Source organism: Tinamus guttatus, unplaced genomic scaffold (assembly GCF_059628265.1).
Source record: "Tinamus guttatus ecotype Peru unplaced genomic scaffold, ASM5962826v1 Tinamus_guttatus_pri_ptg000004l, whole genome shotgun sequence".
In the NCBI taxonomy this organism is placed as follows: Eukaryota; Metazoa; Chordata; class Aves; order Tinamiformes; family Tinamidae; genus Tinamus; species Tinamus guttatus.
Window position 1 is genome coordinate 8715621 of NW_028288538.1, and position 20335 is coordinate 8735955.

The following is a 20335-nucleotide window of genomic DNA, read 5'->3' on the forward strand; positions in this document are numbered from 1 at the left end:
ATATCTTGGTCTGAATTTCTGAGACTTTCATCTTCAACAGCAAAATTTTTTCTACTTAGGGTCCATGTAAGCTCTCTCAGAGAAGACTGCAAAAACAACACAAATCATAGAAGGATTTTGCTTTGGATTTACACTACTTTGATTGACCAGGCTAATGGAGGAATCTGGCCATCATTCTCGATAACAGTCAAAACTAGCTCGAAATACACATTATCCCTTAGCCCAAGGTTTGGGATGCAGTGAGTTGCATGTGCTCATGATATTCAGGCTACTAAAATTACAAGCAAAGACTTCATTTAAGCGGATATAGTAAACTGTAGTATCACAGTAAACACTTTCTGAAAAACTAGATGCTAAAAGGGAATATCTCCTGGGTCTCATCGCTCTGCTTTCCACAGAGCTAGGAAACATGTAGAGCCAATAGCACACTTTTCAAGAACGTTTGTTGCATTAACCACAGAATTACATATAAATAGTTCTGACTAAACCTTGCTTTTAGGTACTAGTACAAAGTGTGCCAGGAGGAGGCAAAGTGTACTTAAGAACCTATTCAAAATTGATTCAAAGAATAAAAATGAACTTCAGTTAAGATTTTTCAACGTTGTATCAATGCCAAATCCCTATTTGCAATATATAGAGCCAAAGTGAATAGGGATCTATCAGTTCAAATTCTGATCCTTGGATGCTCTATTATTATTAACTACAATTTTTCAGCTGAATATAAAATTAGTGTCACTCAAGGTAATAAGTTCCAACCATGTAACTTGATAAATCTATTATTATTACATTGCATTTTCTCTCCTTCTGATGCAATTGCACAATATTGGCTGTCATAAATTAATGGTTCTTTTAATAGAGTAAGACCAATTTAATGAATTCAAACACGAAAAGGCCTAAATTGATTTTTTTCTCCCCTCTTATCAACCTGGACCGCAATCCCTGTCATAAAAGGAGAGGCTTTTCAAAAATAATTGTTCAAAACTCAATCTAAGAGCTTCAGTGAGAGCTTCATTTGATCTTCTATCGAGTTCCCAATTGAAAAAAAAAAAAAAAAAAAAAACACACACACACACTGTAAAAATAAGTCTGTCTCAAAATAGTAATGTCACCATTGGGTTTGTTATATTTATTTAAAGTCATAAAAACATTAAAAGTTAAAAGCAAGATCTCTAACTCAAAGAACAAATGTTTGATTTTATGAAAAATACTCTTCCCAGGGCATTTTCTAAACAAATGGAAATATCATGCCCTACTGATCTTTATAAGTCTAGATTAACCTTTGTTTCATCACCAAAATGCAAAATAATCATCGTCATGAAAACAGTGCTAATCACTATTTTGCATTTAAAAGCACGTAATTAAAACACAGTATTTTAAAAACAGTCAGGATGGTTTATTTTAGCTTCACTGTGGATGACTATTCAAGATCACTAATGTAAGCAGGCATTAACATACATGGAAGTTTGAGAAGCAGAGTTACTCTCTACCAACAGTTGGCCCAAGGTTCAAGTAGAGGGCACCTGCTGTTGAACACCACTTCCCCTAGCATGCCCTCTTCCAAAACCAACTTTGCATTGCAAAATATATATATATATATATATATATATGAAAAAGTAAGGCAAGTGATGTTAAAATGATCAATATTTCATTTGGGATGTACATAATGCATCACTCAATAGTGCCTTAATGGCTGGAAATGGATCACATCCAGAAGAAAAATAAAATCAAATCCTGTAATAAATATTAGCTCATCTGTCCGGCAATCAACTAGGCCATTTCTGATGAATCTTCTGATGAATCAGTCAGTCACTTCCAAAGTCTGACACAAGAGAATTGTTTTCACGCGATAAATAGTCTCTTACTTTAGTTGAGCTGCAGCCTAAGTTTTGAGGTATGCTTTTTAGCTATATTCACTGCGTATGTAAGCTACAGTGTGGTTAAACACAGTTGCTAGTAGGGCTTGTTAGGGTACTTGATTATTGGACTGGATTCTTTTCACCATAAAGCCATGTTTTATTATAATGGGTCCAAACTATAAGGCAGAAGCAAGAGATTCAAACACATGCAGACCCGTAATTGATTTCAAGTCAGAAATAAAAGGCAAGTCACTGAAGTTGGTAATGACAGCCGGCCAGCTTTCTAACTACATGCTTGTTTTGGGCATCTTCTGGTATTAATCTGGGGAGGCAAGTAAAGAAGAAAATATTGAAGTGGGCAAACAGTAAAGCAAGAACACTTCCCAAACTAGAAATTTTATTTTTTTCAAACTGTACAGATAAACATCAATCACACGATAAACATGAAAGCTATTATCACTGAACCTTAACACCAGTTAATGGCATCCTTAGCTTTTTCCATAATTCTTTCTTTTTCCTGCTATTTTGAAAAATTGAGTCTTGTCCTCTAATGATCAGAAGAACTATTAGACAGCAAAGCTCTGGCAGAGCTGTAATACAGCCTGCCGCACCATATCACTTTTTGATATTAGAATGACATACAGCACTATCTTCTGGATGATGTTTCTGCAGCTGCACCACTCTGAAAACAAAAATCAAAAGAACTTTACTTGATAGTGCACTACCTTGTTCAGCCCTTACTGAAATTGGCTACCTGTAGAGTCTGGCTGGAGAGGACCATTTTCCTTCTACATTACACAAACTGACTGCCTAAGATGCTCAGAGAAACCTAACACATTTTCTAGGTGGCAACACAATTCTATACCTAAAAAAGTTACAGCAACACACCACCCCTGGTAGTGCAAGAGAACACATTCAGCGGCAAAAAAGGAAAGGAATTCAGTATATTAAATCATTCCGATTTAATTACATAACTGGCAGTCATTCTACAGGAAAGTCATCAGCTGACCTGATGTGCAAGTATTCTCCTCGTGTGCATGCATCTCTCCATTTGCCCTTTGGAGATATTATCAAAGATCTTGGCCAGGACACTTGAAATATTAAAACATCCACCTCTCCTGGTAGCTTAAAAAGGAAACTAGGCCATAAATTGGCTTTAACGAGGCTGTAAATTGGCATTTTATTTCATTTAAATAAGTTTTATTTTAAATAGAAGAGGATAACTAGCAACTGATCTGATAATAAAACACAGCTAATAATTCAATTCACTGACAAGCATTTTGGAGACAGAAAGTGGGCCATCTGTGTTCAGCCACCTTTTGCTTCATGGCAGTGGCTCTTCTAGGAACATGGTCTGGTCAATCAACTCAAAATCTCCGACCGCACGCTAGGTATTTCTGCAGTTCCGCCGCAATGCCGGGGCCTGTCGGGACACTAATTGACAGATAGTTTTTCACTGAGCAAATTGCAGCACAACATCAGGAACAGACCTATTTTTTCCTCAACGGCACCACGTTACAGTCGGGGAGCAGCACTTTTGCTAAGGTCATGCAGGAATACTCAAAGTACAGCGTTCCCATCAGCTTCAGCTCGGGGCAGCCAAAGGAGAGAAATTCAAACCAAACAAGTCAGCTAGATGATGCAACAGGGAACACTTTATAATGCTGTCCAAAAAAACAAATAAAATATCTTAGAAACCTCATTCTAAATAAACCAGACTGTGACCTAATCACACAAGGCTTTATGAAAACCTCAAAACATAATGAGATTTTTGTAAAACTTTTCAGAGCTAAGTTTACTAAAGACATTTGATCTCCTCCCTTCAATAAAGATCAATAGCTATGAAAAAAACACTCAGATTTAAACTACATGACTGCTTTTTACTTCAGCAAAACATAGCAGACAGCATTCTAATATTTTACAGTATCTCCATCTTATTTTAAGCCAAAATTCAACACTCACTCATTCCAAAGCAGTGAGAATTAGAAAACTCCCTCTCAGCAAGCTCTCCCAGATAACTTATCAATGCTCCGCTGAAGTCATTTGCAAAACATTTGCCATTAGCTTTTCCTGAAAGCAGTTGTTCAATTACTGCATCTTTTAAACACTGCACTGCATAAAAATGATGACCCGCGGGTGGCCCAGATATTGATTTTACATTCTAAATCAAAAACCTCACAAACTTATTCCTAGCGTGATTCACAACTTATTATACAATGTATTTCACTAGCACTTCTCCACCCACTTATGATTTCCAAAAGCTCAGGAGGTAACCACAGCAATTACAGCAGAGTAGTACACTGCATTATAGAAATAACATAATATGTTTTAGCAACATATACACAAAGGAGGAGTCAGCATCATATAAGCAGTCAGGTCTCTACGGACCATGAGTAATTCACGTATCTCTTCTTTCTTCTTAATAGACAAAATGGAGTTAATCCCACCAAGATTTCAGTTAAAGTGTGGCTGCTTTCTGCAGGCAATGTCTGCCACGGAGAGGTGTGAAATCCTGTCACACAGCATTCCCACGTGTTTGCAGATGAATCTTACTTAAGAAGCTAATGGTCTGTTGTAATCCAGATCTTCCCCACAGATCATGAACCAGAATTTCCTGTGAAACCAAAAAATTACAAAGGTACTCAGCCCCTTTAAAAGAAAAAGCTAAGAAAAGTGAGGGCAGAGAGGAAAACAGGGAATATTATCAAGGGCAACAGTTATGTGTTTTCATAGCGCTGCTTTTCTCCCTCAAGGGAAGCATTTGGGAAGCTCTGCACGGTCAGGACCTTCTCCCTCCCACGCAGCCCCACGCTGCCACCAGGGTAACATACACCAGTGGAAGGGAAGAAAAGGAAGAGTGGCCACAGGATTAATTAACATCCTTTTCCTTCCATGTAATGAGGCATTATAAGCCCTTCATGCAAACATCTTTTCCTCTTGAACCAAGCTCTGGAAAAACAATAGCTCCAACACTTTTAGGTCAAATTCTCACCACTGGAGCAGGATGTGATTTCAGGAAAAGCAAAGGATTGCGGAGGTTACAGGAGACGACCAGCTCTGCAAACACAGATTCAAAATTTATCCTTGTTTTACATAAATCTCGTGGGATATTTTTCCAAAACACCCAAGAGTGAAGACGGCTCCCAGTGTATGTTAACTCCACACAAACAGGGAGAGTGAGAACACACAGTAAGTGGTTGAGGACCACTGGGAATCCTACCAGCATGGAAATTCCCTCGATGAGTCACCGAGACTCCTAAGATTTTTTCTAGGCATTTCCATAATCAAAGGTAAGGATGTGCAGGAATTACCACGAAAACAAAGCTTTGTGTCAACAGCTTTAGGTCTTCCTGGCTCTGAAAGTCTTTCAATATCAGAAGCTGGTTTGGGGCTTGAGCTCTTTTCAGCACTACTGCCAGTCAACTGAAGGAGAAAGGTGATCTCACCTGATTGAGTTTCACTGCCTACAGCTAAAATCTCTTTCTTAAAGGAGGTAGCAAAGTTGTCACCACACAACATGTTTTTCTCCTTACAGACTTGTGCACACAGATACTAGAGACATGTACCAGAATGAGCCAGGAAGAATTAATATGTATCATATTTTACCTTTGTGCACCCTCCAGAGCTGTAGAGTCAGAAATATTGTTAACCGTTTCTTTCTGTTATTCCTTGGTAGTATTTATGAGTCCTCCTACAATGTGTCGGATTCCTAAATGAATAAGAGTAGTCATCTCAGGCTCAAATAATTGATTTTCCTCAAGGTTTGAGTCTGTTGAAATGGAGAGAAAATTACTCCCAAAGTAGCCCATGTGAAAACCATGTGAAAATTTTTCATGTACTTCCAGCTTAATGGAAAACCATTAGTAAAGTCAAGCCTTTAAGAGACATCCAAAAAAAAAAAAAAACCACAGAAGTTTTGCTTGTTATAACAACTCAGTTGTTTCACCTCCAAACAAAAGCAAAACACATTTCACTATTCGCACTTTCTAGGGAGTTCCACTCCCACACACAATACCTCAGTTTCCGTTAGAGAAATCTGCAGGTCTCAAGAACAAAGAGCTGCTGTTTCTACCACCATACAAAGGAGAAGGGGTTGTTTTCTGTTTGTTTTTAATCCATGCTGAATTTTCATGATGTTTTCCTGCATGGAATCTCTCAGAATTTTAGACACATGACAGAAAGGGCTGCTTTTGCAGCGGTCCTCAAAGTGTGCTAGAAGAGCAGCTGCATTTTGAGCGGCAAGCTCATGTCATCGACTCGCAGCGAGCTGCGTCCAACCATACATGCTCAGATGAAAACTTGGCCTAAAAACACTACCCATTCCATTGCTCCAGGGATCCAACTGATCATCGGGTTTGGGGAAGAAATTTGTTTCCTCTTTTGACCCCTGCTTTCTATTGAGCAGATGTTTTCAATGATGTGTCCGCAATGATGCCAAGGTCTTTTCTTCGCCCCGAGGAGTGAATTTTGAATCCAACAATGTGTGCAAATAATTTCAAGTTTTTCCTTCCGATGTAAAATACCTCACACTTGTCTACACTGACTTTCATCTGCCATCAAACTCTTTACAAGGCCAGATGCATCCAAATAGACAAAATAACTGTAGGGCTGGGAGCTGCAGAAAGGTGCAGAATCTTCTCTATTAAGATTTAGAAGGCTATTAACAGCAAAACAACATTTTGCTGCTGAAAGCAAGCATTCCTGTTATCTAAAATGACGACTACATAAGTGCAATCAAAAAAAAACCTCCACAATTACTCACTTTCAGCGATGATGTAAAACTCAGGATTCAAGCGTCCTCATTCCATGCATCTAGTAGCTTCAAATATAAAGGCCTTCAACACAGCCACACTCACCATGGCATCTTACCTAGTTAGGCTGCAGCAATACAGTTCAAACACTAACGCCTTGGCAGCGGCAGCCAAGCAAGCGGCTGTTGCGGCGATACCTGCGCCAAGGTTGACGCTACTTCCAGCATCTTCATGCCATGCTGCAGCAAGGTGACTGCTGGCTCAACCTGCCCTCTTGTTTTGCTCTCTGTTACTGCAGACGCTAATTGTAGAGTCACAGGAGAGCCCACACTTGTCACCACAGGAAAGTGCAAGGGCAGAACAAGCTGACCACCTGAGAGCTCTTTCCTCCCCATTTTCATGCCTGCTAGGGATGAACTCAACTTGGGAGGTTTGTCCAACGAGCACATCTATCTCATATGAAACCTTTCCTTACAAACACAAGAGAACACAACGCATGGCAAGAACATGGCCACGACGCACTGTTCTGAACATCCAAAGTCACATCTAGTTCCTTGGGAACCACAGCCAGCAGGAAGAGATCAGCTATTCTGTGCTGCAAAGGCATAACCAAGACAGCAGTTTGCAGCAGCTCCCAGGTACCCCCACCATCTGCTGCAACAAGACATCAACATGAAGCTAGCGATGTGGGTCTGACTGCTGACACCTGCTCTTGGAGTACAGCAAAAGAAAACTCACGGCAACCAAACCAAGGTGTGAGAGCACAAGCTGCACGAGGGGAAGCAGCTTCCAAGGGCCGGCCTGGCTGATGGTTGCAGAAACCCACACAAGCGTCAGCTTCGTGAACAGAATTTTTTTAAAGGCTGAATTTTTGTTCCTGATGATTTCAAGGTCCATTAGCACAGTAGTATGTACAAAGCGACTGCAAGGGCTGTATAACAATGGATCAAAACACAGGAGCCTTGATGTCTTAGATGGGACTGCTGGAACCAAGATCGCTTGTCACAACATCCTGTAAGTCAATTTAAAATTTCCACAAAGTACCTGGAGAGGAAGTACATTTCAAACCAGCAACACAACAAAACTATGTCAAGTAATTGCTGTGCTGGCTGGAAAGTAAGGGAGCTGTTTTGATGCTGGCCCTGCTCCTTCCTGCTCACACCATAGTTTGAGTTTATTAAAAAGGAACGTGAGGCAAATTGGGGCAGGGAGGCAGATGCTCTTACCTCCTGAAACCTACAGCCCCTCTGTAAAAGGGCAGAAAAGGATCAAGATAAGAGGCCGGGTTCCTCTTGTCACAACTGGGGAACTGGTTCCTCTACTCCCTAACAAACCTTGCTTTGCAGAGCTTCTCCAAAACGGATGAACTTTTGCAAGCAATTAAAAAACACAAACTGCACACAGACTTTGGGGGGGGGGGGGGCTGAGAAAAAAAAACCTACATTCTTTCCAATCAATCTTTGACTATATGCAGGCCTTCCTGCAGCAGGGAAAGGAGCCCTGTCAGAGAATTAATCCCAATGCTATCTGAAACCCAGCCAAGATGGTTATCAGATCCATATTTTACCTCACGTGGGATTTGACACACCTAATCAAATCCATAGCTTTGGGCCCTGAAACTCGATGGCTCCAAATCCAAGGCAATATACAAAACACATTTCAGATGGAACGGTTCAACACAGAACACATACAGCTCAGCCAGAAAGGAAGATTTCAGATATACTCCAAACCTCAGTGTATCAAGGCTCCTCAGGCTGCTTGGCTGTTTTGCTTCATGGACACGCTCATTACAAAGAGATAAGGAATTCACCTTCTTTTCACAACATGAAAGCTCCCTGTCACCACTGCTTAACACTAAACGCTGCGGAGGGAGGAGGATCTCAGTACACATCAGCTTTATGATAAGACTCATGGAAAGGCACTAGAACTTTTTGATGGTTTGATAGATTTTTGACATTTGGAAAACGACAAGAAACACTGTTTACAGAGAGTCCGTCTGCTCTTTAAACACCATTCCGATTCCTGCCTAAAGATTAAAAGAAATTAAAGCAGAAGACATCATCGTGTTGTTCTCATGCTTTATTTAAAAGAAAATCTTGTTTTACAAGTCTATTTTCACCAGGACCTCAGTCTCCAAACAGATACACTATTGATTTAATTTGTGAAAACTGTATGAGAGCAATATAGGAGCCTTGCAGCCCAAGCTTCTGAACCTGCCGTTGATCCTTCACACAAGTAAGCAACTCCAGCCTGGTGGTAGGTTCAGACTTGCAGAGGCAGCAGTGAGTGGCAGACATGAAACACCCACTTGCCACCACTAGTAGGTCCTAAAAGCTGCAGCTAGTCCTCACACATGACCTCTGCTCCTGGCCAAAGGTGCTCACTTTTGCATTTTGGCTTTGCAATGTAGAAGAGCTTGTGGCTCTTGTACCCCACCCTTCATCAACAGCGATCTACGGATTGTTAAGATGTAACAAACAGAAGTGGTGCAAACAGATGCTAGAAGAGCACAGTGAAGGACTGCATTTGGTTCAGCTTACAAAGAATGACATCTTTCATCTGTGATAAAACTCCTGATCTGCTCAGAATAAAACAAATAGCCAGGCCTCATGCTCCCCATCCGCACAAGTGCACGGGGCAGAGGCTAAACCAATGCTCTCTGCAGCAGAAAGAGAAGAATCAAAGAAAATGCTTATTATCCACTAGCCACCGTAGTAAAGCAAAGGCAAGCAATCATCTGCAGATCTCCTCCCTAGCAAAACTAGGGCACTGTAAATTATATAGCTATTTCCTAGAGCAGCCATGTAAACTGAAGTGCTCACCGATCCAGCTTGAGCCCCCATGGAGCTCTTCCCCTGCTGGAAGGACCTGCTGTTTCTAATTTGCGCAGTGACTAGTACTCAATTGTATCACAGAAATCACAAGAAACACCTTCCCACACAGGAGCTTGCTGCGTTTCACAAAACCTTCTCCATCATTTAGGATGGCTTTCCCATAGCTCTGCCTTCTTTACCCTTCTAATCGCTTCAACATTATGGAACCCAAGCACCCATTTCCCCCAAAGCTGTGATATATAGAAAACTACATGCACAGACTGCTAGCAGAATGATGGAGTATTTCACTATCAACCACTGCCCTAACTCCACCTTCCATCTTCCTCTTGTGTGCTTGTATGCATGTGGACTTAAATCAAACTGTTATTCTGCTAAAAGAGGAAGAAATAAACTAAATAAGCGTTCCCTGACGAAACCTCTCCAATACCAGTGAGGCAAGCACTACTGGGCCATATGTAGTTGAGCTATTTTCTATGACTCTGTTAGAGCAGAGACATCCATTGCCTTGTTACACAGAGCTGCAGCTAGACCCCATGGAAATATCTTGGCATCCTCCTCAAGCCATGAAACGCAGATGTAGCAGCCTGTGCTGAGCTGATGCTTTGGAAAGGTGCCATCACACAAACCCAGCACATTATTAATCTGGTCACAATTTCCATTCAAACTCAATGACACTTAAAATAATATGTTTTTACATTTAAATTATAGATAGGCTCAAAAATATTTTAATCAGTAATCGATTTCTCACTCCACCCAAAACCAGATGGTAAAATACTTCAATTAATAGCAGAAGTGTATGAAGGAAAAAAAGCTTAGAAAACAATAATGGTAAGGATCATGAAGAATGTTTAATAGATGGGCCAAACCTTGAGCTTACCGGCATCTGGAATAAAAATCCCACTGACTTCAGCTGTTCAGGATTCAGTTCTGATTTGTAAAGCACACTCAAATCAAAGTTGAGGCCTACCAGTCTGCACTAAGTCCACGATGGGGCACATATGGGTGTTTTCTTATTTGCAGCACAAACTGCGTATTTCCAGAGGATGCTTATGAACAGAGTATTGAAAAACACATAGTTGAGAGTCACCACTTTCAGAATATGTATAGTAAATTTTTTAAAACCAATAATTGAAAATATATTAGCAGTAGAATGTATATTCAATACAAAAATCCTCCCAAATACAATCATAAAAATGCAGCATTGTTGTCACTGGTTGTTTTTTTTTTTTCCTAAAATACTGTATAGGAACCTATGGCACAATACATAAGTCCTCAAAGTGCAGATTATTAAAAAATGTAATAATTTATTGCCTGGTTATAACCTTCCATTTCTAGTTTCAATGAGACTATGAGAAGTAATATTTAATGTCTATCAGTGAAATTAGTATTTGTAAGCACCTTAAAAAAAAAGCTAAACTAGCATTTGAAGTCAAAATCACTTTCCTATATTATTCTCTATTGAAATACGAGATTAAAGCCTACCTTTTCATTAAGGAATGTTGATGCTTTTAAGTGTGCTTGAAATTCAGGCAGATTCAAGTGGGCTTGCTTATGAAGAAGGATGAGATAGATCCTGGATTGTCCAAAGAAGTTCTTAAGTCCTCAATGATCAAGCTAGTTTTGTGAATAAAATGTTTGAAAGATTATACCAGCTTGATGCAGGAAAAAAACAAACCTTTAACCTGAAGCATGCAGAAGCTCAGTCCCAAAGGCTAAAACCTGGCAAATTTATGAGCCAAAAATAAGGTCTTAGAGCATAAAGGACTAGACAATATTGACAAATGGTGCTAAGACAAAGTCAACTATCACAAGTGCCCGGCCAAAAGCGTCCACAGTCTGAGGCCTGACTGTAGCTTCACTCAACTTTCCTTATTAACAAGGAGCATAATGTTCAGAGGGCAACATTCTCTCACAGGTCACTGAGAACAACTCACCATCCAGTCACCACTACCAAGTTGAAAGTTTCTGCTGAGTCTTTCTAGACCAACCATCACACTGGTGTTTGCTCGGTGCTTATCAAGATTGCAGGATCCTGCAATCCATTTATAGCCAGAACATTTTTTTTATTAGCTTGAAGTTTTGCAGGATAAAGACTTTCTTTTAGCAGCGGCTGAATAAACCCAAAATACTTGCTGTGCATCTTCCAAAGCAGCTGATTTCTAGTATTTGGTGGTTTACAACATATTTACAAAACTTATTATTAAAATAGCATTTAATGAGCCTGGATTAATCTCTGCTGTGGGTTGTGCAGCATTCCCTCTACTTATAAGGGAAATATTTTGCACTCCACCACGGTAATAAACAAACTGTTCCTAATAACGCCATTTTGCTGTCTACCGCTAATGACTTTTTCAAAACATCACTATGATTAAGCTAAACCCCAGAACAACCTTGAAAAATTAAATTTAAAAAGTGAAGTAAAATACTGAGTGATTACACACTTCAGCGTGGTTTACAATGGGCTGTCTTGAGCAGAGAGTCAAAGGAAAAGGACAAAGGAAGCTTTTGCCTCCATCTTCACACACTGTGCTGCACCTCAGCTTTGGAGAAGCTACCAGAAAATTCTGCCATAAATAAGAAAAAAGTGTCTTGAATCTCATCCTCCACCAGCCTAGAAATTGCCACTGTCCCATCCCATTCCTCTTCTTCATATCATGGACCGGATGCAAGAGGACAAGGAAAATCATCATCTCTGTCACAGCCACTCCTAAAAGGTGAGCAGCACCTCTTCAGCTGAAGAGCAGCTTTCATAAGGAAGTCTAGGCAGATCAGAGCCTTGCACAGCTGACATGTTTCCAGAGCTGTATTTTCTTCAACAAGTTATTACTGAAAAAAATTAAAGAAAACAAACCACTAACTTTGCACTTAGCCTCATAGTCCCAACCTAAATTACACATAAGCTTCCCTAAAGAGCTCTAGATGCATCATCAAGATACAGAGCAGATTAAGCAGCCCAAGCTAATTTGAAGTTTTCAACATCTTCTGTACATCCTAAAGTCTTGGCCAGAGCTAGCCATTTTTTTTCCACTATCATTGAGAGCATCTACTTTTCCCCCCCTCACAAAACAAATTCATGTGCCACTCTCAAAATAGTAGAGAAAAACAAAACAAACAATAAAACCACACACAAACCCTCTTATTGAATCACAAGGAGGCCACTCACATACAGCAATATGGTTGGCTCATGCAAAGCCCTAAACAGGCCATAGTCAAACTTTGGGTCTCCTTTGGAAAAAGAAAAAAGAAAAAAGAAAAAAAAAAAAAAAAACACCTTACAGTAAACAAAGTGATGCTCACTTGAAAAAATTCTTATCCAAAATGTTTTAAATTCCCAAAGGGAACAAAAATGTCGCAGCTTCAGAAAGTACAAATGCTTCACATCAAAACAATATCTTCAGGGGTAAATGGCTTTGAAAAAATATATATATAAAATACGTGTGCGTGCACGTGTGTATGTACACACACACACATATATATAAACACAGATCAGTTTGCAAGTCAACCAGTCCATCTCCAGGAGTGCACCACTGCATAATTCTTTACAGGCCACATCTTTTAAGAGTTTATAAACTGACACTGCGCCTTGGGAGGCACGGCAGGGAGGAACACGGCTCCGCATGGCACTGCTGACAGTTGCGGGGCTGCTAGGAATGAACATTCAGGCTAAACAGGATTAGTGTGCTACATTAGTGGTTAAGCTCAGGAAACAGCCTGCACTTTCTAATAGCATTTTTCTTTTTCATGAATTTCTGAATGAAACCCCAAGTATGTGGCATATGCTGCAAGTTTGCTTGGGTATCCAGAATTCTTTATACAGCTTGAAGGTATATGCCAATCCCTCTATAGTCCAACACAGATGCAGGCAGGAGCATTGAACCAAGGCGAGAGAAGAGAAACAAACAAACAAAACCAAAGAAAAAAAAAAAAAAAAACAGCTGTCTATCCCAGATTTCCTTTTCCATCCAAGTTCTTGGTCACAGAGGACCAAATACTCCTACGCAATATCTTTCAGAAACCACTCTTTCCCCTACATAGAATAAATAACTTTGTCCACTCACAAAAAGGGCCAAACTCACTTCTCTGTACGCCATTCTCATATATGTAATTGACATAATGATTGAAATTGTACATAATTCACAACTTTTCTACTTTTACTTTCATTATTACTCTTTACATCCTATGTGATGTTTTCCAAAATTCTCAACTAATTAGACTGCTGCCTTCTTAAAGACATGTTTGGATTTAACATAAATAACATTGTGTAATCAGCACTTCAATGTAAAAGGAAACAACAGCTTATTTTGTACACTAAGATCATTATTCTCAAACTGACCTAAGAGTGCAAGGAAGAAACATGCCCTCAATAATGTTCAAAAGCAACTAGATTTGTTTCATTAAGTTATGTAAAACCCTTGCACTTAATGTGCAGAAACTTAAACTAAATGGCCCTGAAATCTATTTGCAGTTCTTCAGCTCTTTTAAAAAATCTGCTCAAAAAATAGACTTCAGTTATTTATTGTAAAGAGAAAACAACCACTCTTGCCACCTACAACAGCACCCTCAGAAATAAATTGTATCTTAAAATGCAAGTCTAAGACTGTAACAAGAGCTTGGACAACATGCACAGTCTAGTGATTTCTGTAATAACACTACAGTAAAGCCATTTTTAAACACTGCAATAATTTAAAAAGAAAAAAAAAACACTCCAACTTAAAGGACTCTTGGATATAGCACTAGGAATGCTGGGGAATACTTCAAATAGTAGCAATAAATAATTAAAGCTATAGATCAGCCATACGACAGATCATAGCATAGATTTGAAGGGATTTTTTTTTCCAGTGCTCAGATCACTTCTCCTTCCACATTGTCCATCAGTACTTCCTATGCTGCCTGAAGGATCCGTGTTTAGCATGTCTGTAGAGTAGCTATGGCCTAGCACAACAGCTATATTGTAAACAGAGTGCCAACATTCATCCTTACTCTGTTCAGGTTTACAATAAATTGCAGAATGGTCACTGAACAAAATAAACGCACAAAGCGAAATTCCATACATCTCACTGTGGGCCGTGACATTTCCACAAAGGTGAGATGAAGAAGCAAAGCCAGCAGCTCTGAAGCTGCACAAAGAGGACACTGTTTCTCAGGGTCAGAGTCAACGTTGGGTCAGTTACTGTATGAGGAACCTACAAATGACCTTTTCCCAGTACTTTTAGTTTCCAAGATATCTTCAAGATATTTAGGGCGTGGGGGGAGGGTGTCAGCTGAAGTTATTTGCTTTCTTTTCAGCAGTTACATCAGCAGAAATGTACCACCTTATGAAGCACCAAAAACTAGAGCTTACTCATTATGATATTGTGTGGTCTGGCTCAAGCTGCCTCCCACCTTCTCAGCAGCACTTCTCCCAAATAATGGAATTGGGCTGTTCACCAGCTTCTGCCTTCACACAGTCCTTCTGGCAAAACTATTCCAGATGAATTCCCACACTTGAATGGGATCCCACTCACTCTAAGGGGACTCAGCAGAACTGCATGGATCTAGGCAGATCATCCAAGCACGAACTCTGAAACACCCAAGGAAATTTATGAATCATCCCAGATTACCTAAATTGCACACACAATAATCACCTCTTCCAGTGCTGTAATATATTTTAAAAGTGACACAAGTTCTGTCATTACTCCAATTCAGTAGCAAAATATAAGAAATTATGACATGGTAAGAACATTACATATGCATGAAATGATCCTGTTTGCTAAGATAGCACTGAACACGATGGCTGGAATTAATTTTCCAACTAGAAGACAACGTTATTAATAAACTGTGACAGAAAGAAAATCAAATATGTTAATTTAAAAATCTAGTAATATCTTTCGGTAACAGTCAGATACAACTTCAGTAATGAATGTGTTATCATAGCCCAAGAGAGAAAAAGCAATATTTTCATTGTAACCATGAAAGAAACCTTTCCTGGCTTAGGAAAATAAATCAGGAAAGATTTTTAGGTATATTGTTTTCACTCTGGGTAGATTAAGCTCAGGGTAAGCCAGGTAGTTCTACAGCCCAACACTTGTGTCCAGCTAACGCCCTGCAATGACTTCTACGAGCCCTGCTTTGGGAATCAGATCAGAACATGGGTTTCTAAATGGACATCCAAAAGCAGCAAGTTACTGCAAAAAGTCAGATCAGCCTGGTGCTCCATGGCACCACTGCACACACGATGTGCAGCTCTCTCCACAGCTTAAGCAGGCACCATTACCCACAAACACAGGAGACTTTCTTCCTACACAATACAGGTCTGAAAGAAAATCTTCATTGCATGCACAAACACACACACGATGTCAGTGTGTTTTGCTTCCATCTTCACCTCCATCAGGGGGCGGGTGGACACAGGCCAGCTGTGTTCAAACAGGCAGCCTTGGGAAGCTGATCCCAGTGGCACCCTGCTCATTCCCCTCCACAAACAGCAGCATCCAGGCTCCCTCCTCTACCTTCCCATGCCCAATGCAACAGACGCACACAGGCTCCTGTGCCCACTGCTGTTCAGATCATCAAAAACACTTTCTCCTTTAGCTCTTCCGGTGATATATCTCACATCTTCATCTGCTAGCCAAGCCTGTCTTCCTTCTCACATGCCTGTTGCTCTCTACTCCAGCATCCAGGCCAGACATCCCCTGCGAGGTCAATATCCATTCTAGCCCTAAACACTTGTTCTACATATACTTGCTTGCCTGCAGGTCCTCACCCCCTGCTTTCCTTTGCCCTCTGCTCCCTGTTTGCCACTTCCTTCTGCCCTTCCTCTGCTGTTCTCACCTCCACATGTGCTTCTCAAGAGCAACGGTCCCAGCAGCCAACCGCTCCCTTCCCCTCTTCTTTTAACACAGTTCAATTCACCTGCCTGCTGGGCTTGCATAGAAACCACTCCTTTCCCCAAAGATAAACTGATAGAAAAGAACAGCTTTAAATAGAGCAAAGAAAAATACCTTGGTTTTGCTCTGAAAACATTTTAAGTCTGCAGTGCTTCAGTGATGTTAAAACATCTTAAAACAGACACCCAGCAATAGCTAAATAGCCTGGCAGTAGCTTTCAGACTTCTGCTTGTTTGAATAGCAAACATGCACCTAGCTCCCTCACAAAAGCGTGCATGAATCAGATGATTTAATAGCTAATACTGTTAGCTTCTGTATATCCACCAGGCTAATAAATGAATAACCTGCAGCCTAAGATTCGCTTGAATGTAGTGGGAAGGAAAGAGGGAAGATTCTTTCAGATCAGCCTTAAAACTGCTATTTCTAGAAGGATATTCTATACGGCCCCAAAAAGTGCCCCTGACTACAGTAATCTTTAACAAACAACATAGAAAAATCATTTACTGCGAGTGTGACTCTTATCAGAAACAGCAAAGCACTTTAGAGTGGGCAGACATCTATTACATATGTTTCAGTGAAAATTCCCAAGGAATATTCTGCAGTCTGGCACTGCAGTGGAGTGTCATAATACCAAATATGGAGAACATAGCACAGCAGGGTGCCCAGGGACAGGAAAAGGCAACGCAAAGACTGCCCCAATTTCTGATAAAAATAGGTCAAAGAGCCAGTATAATCCAAGTCTGGCAGCGCATACTAATCATTGACAGTGTTGCACACTGGCATTGACTGAAAGCAACCCGCACACAATCTGATTAGCTAAATACACAAAAAGGGAGCTTATGATATTTAATATTTAAAACAAAAAATGCAGATTTCCTTTCATAAAGAAAGTATTGGCTTGCCAACCAGCTCTGGATAACCTGGTAATAACCTTGTACTGATAATCAGTACCTAATGTGGAGGCATACACACTACACGTTTCAAAATTCATTAATGGATATTTGCTCAACTAATAAACAAATATGTTAAACTAGGAATCTCAAATAGTTGAGATGCAGATGATTACAGAACAGGAGATTAATACACAAATGCATACAACCCTTCTATGATATCACTGGCAGAGAGGAGATGGAATCAAAATAGAAAAGACTTTACATGTTTTCAAAGATAAAGCAAAGTACCTGAAGGACAGGGATGGGCCTCCCTACCTAAACACTAATGCACAGGCTTGAGGCCTGTTTAAGGCTCATCGGCCACTTTCTTCCAAAATTAAAAAGGATTATAAAGTAGCACAGAAGGAAAAGCTAATGTTACTGTATCCCAGAGACAAAACATAACCACTTTAGCTTTAATCACTTACTACTCTACAAATCCACACTTACTAAGATGACAGTTATCAGAAAAGGGACAAGTGTGATCAGGATTTCATTTTGCAGGTATATTAAAGCAATAGATGAACTGACCTGTTAAACAAATACTCTTTCCAGAAACATATGCATCTTGGCCTGGCAAAATCCTCCTAAATTAAAATCTGTAATGAAATAAAGAAAAACAGCTTCATATTTGAATGTTACATGAGATAATAATGATTTAACTGTTAGATGTTTAAGTAAAAGTTTCCTATTCCTGCTATAATGCAAGTATACTGGACGTGCATGATCTGGAAAACCACTGCTAATAGACGTTTCCTGCTCTCACAGTAGAGCAAGTTTAAAAAACAAACTGAGCTTTTACCTTCAAACAAATGAATTTCTCCATTACGGAATTAAAAAAAAAGAAAAAAAAGAACCACCAAAGAACTCAGGAATACAAAGGCAGCTTCCGTTTTTCTCCAATAGTTTTAAATGGATAACAAACAAATCAAAAAAAAAAAATCATCTTTACAGTTTTGTTTTTAGAAGTGAGCCTTGAGAAATCCTACTATGCATGTGCCTGTCAAACTATTTGTCCTCTTCTCAGTAACTTTTTAACACACTGATTCCAGCATTTTTTTTTTTTTTGAGAATATTCCTGCAACTTGACAGCTTGGCAGAAAGGGATATGAGGAAAGGCACGCACACATTTCCAGGTACGTAGCTCACTCCCCTTAACAATGTTACTCCTCTGTACAAGGATTGGGACAGCATGGCCCTGATAACCCAGGGACAACAGGCCTGGCTCACCAGACACCATCCCCATGACCCATCCGGTCCACGTTCCATCCACACTGACCATAGCAACTACCCAAGAAAGCAGCTTCCCCAGCTTCCTCTATTTCAAAGCATTGCCTTTTTTTGCAACATTTTTATTAATTTCTGCAATTTGACAAGATTATTTGTCTTGATTCCATCATTTGATCAATATTTATTTCAAGTATCAAAGGTACAGCAATGCTTCACTACAACATACCATTAAAATTCAGATTTGTTCTTCAAGGAGGGCCAGGTAAAAATAATAAGCAACGTGGGCACAGCCTTAAGACAGTGCTCAAAGTAGTACATTAAATATTAAAATTCTGATGAGTTTTAAAATAAAAATCTGGTGTCTCATAACTAAGTTATCAGACATCATCAGCTCATTACAACAGTCTAGAAGCTTCCCTAGAGGCTGGGCTGTCTCAAGGGAGCCATCTTGCCAATATTTCTCAGTGAAATGTAGTCTGAGCACAATTGCCACTGATTTTACTTACCTCATTCGCTTTGTATCTCCAAGCTTTATAATGGCTGGCAGTTCACATGCATTTTAACATGGTTTAAAAAGGAATCAGCCCGAATAAAGAGAATAAAATGCTATTGTCTCCTTTCCCCGCATACCTTAAATATAATTGCAAGTGCTTTTCCATTTCCCTAGCAGGGTCAGCACAGTTTTTCCACATGGGTCTCACCCCTAAAGATGCACGTGACAATTTGGCACAAAGAATTAACCTGTCCTGGGGATTGGTGTTCAAGGGCAGGGGACACAGCTCCCTCATGACAAAGGGCAGGACTGCTAGGTCCATAACGGCGCAGCTGGTGGGTTCAGGGAGGGAGGCCATGTCTGCCCGCAAGCTGTGACGCTGGGGCCCTGGCGCCTCAGCCCCTTCCCACAGCCTGCTCAGCCACCTCGGGACCACACGCTCTCCTGGCGGCTCTGCCAGGGATTCCACCTTTCCACAAAGACAGGCGGTGGGTCCGGGTGCAGGCGGCTGGAGCGCAGGAGCACATGCTGCTCTCTCAGGAGATGCCACCTCACAAGCTGACGGGTCACACAGCAAGGCCACCTTAGCTCGAGGGACCAACCATGCTGGATGAGCCAGTTCAGAGCATGGGGTACAGCAAGAAAGGCCATAAAGGGCAGGCATAGACGTGAAAGAGGAGATGGACAATTTTATGGTTTTTTCCCCCTCTCGCTTCACAGCAACCAGCAGCTCCTACTCCAGCAGCTCTGGCTGTGACCTCTGCAGGCTGCTCACTGCACTCGCAAAGCCACAGGATTCAGAGCAAGCAAATGAATATTTAATCAATTAATATCAGGCAAGTGTGACAGCTTCAGATAAGCCAGCCCTCTCCACAGCAGGAGATCACAAACATTTCATTAAACAGAATATTTCCATGCATTCCTCATGTAAAACTGGGGGAATAAAAGCAAAAGGGAAAATAATGCTGTTTACACAAGTCTCTGCAAAGATTTTTTTTTCTTTACATGTATAGCACAGTGTAATGAGCTTGTGGCAGCTATCTCAAAAGAAAACAACAACTAGAAGCTGCAAAACGGTTTTAGTTTTAAACTATTTACTGAACAGGAAATTATCCCAAAAATCCCTTTTTTTTTTTTTTTGGAAACAGTTTGAAGGACCATCCTGGCTCACCAGGTTTTGCCCCCTACCTTTCCTACCAACACTTCTGCCACCAAGCTGATGGCAGCATCCGGGACCTTATCCGCATACAGCCAGCTACCATGATCACGGAATGCAAGTAGTAGTGTGTCCTTAAACCCTACTTAAGATTGTGTTGTAGTTGGGGTACATATAAATATTCTTAAAAACGCCTAGCTCTTGTAAATCATTTTTAAAG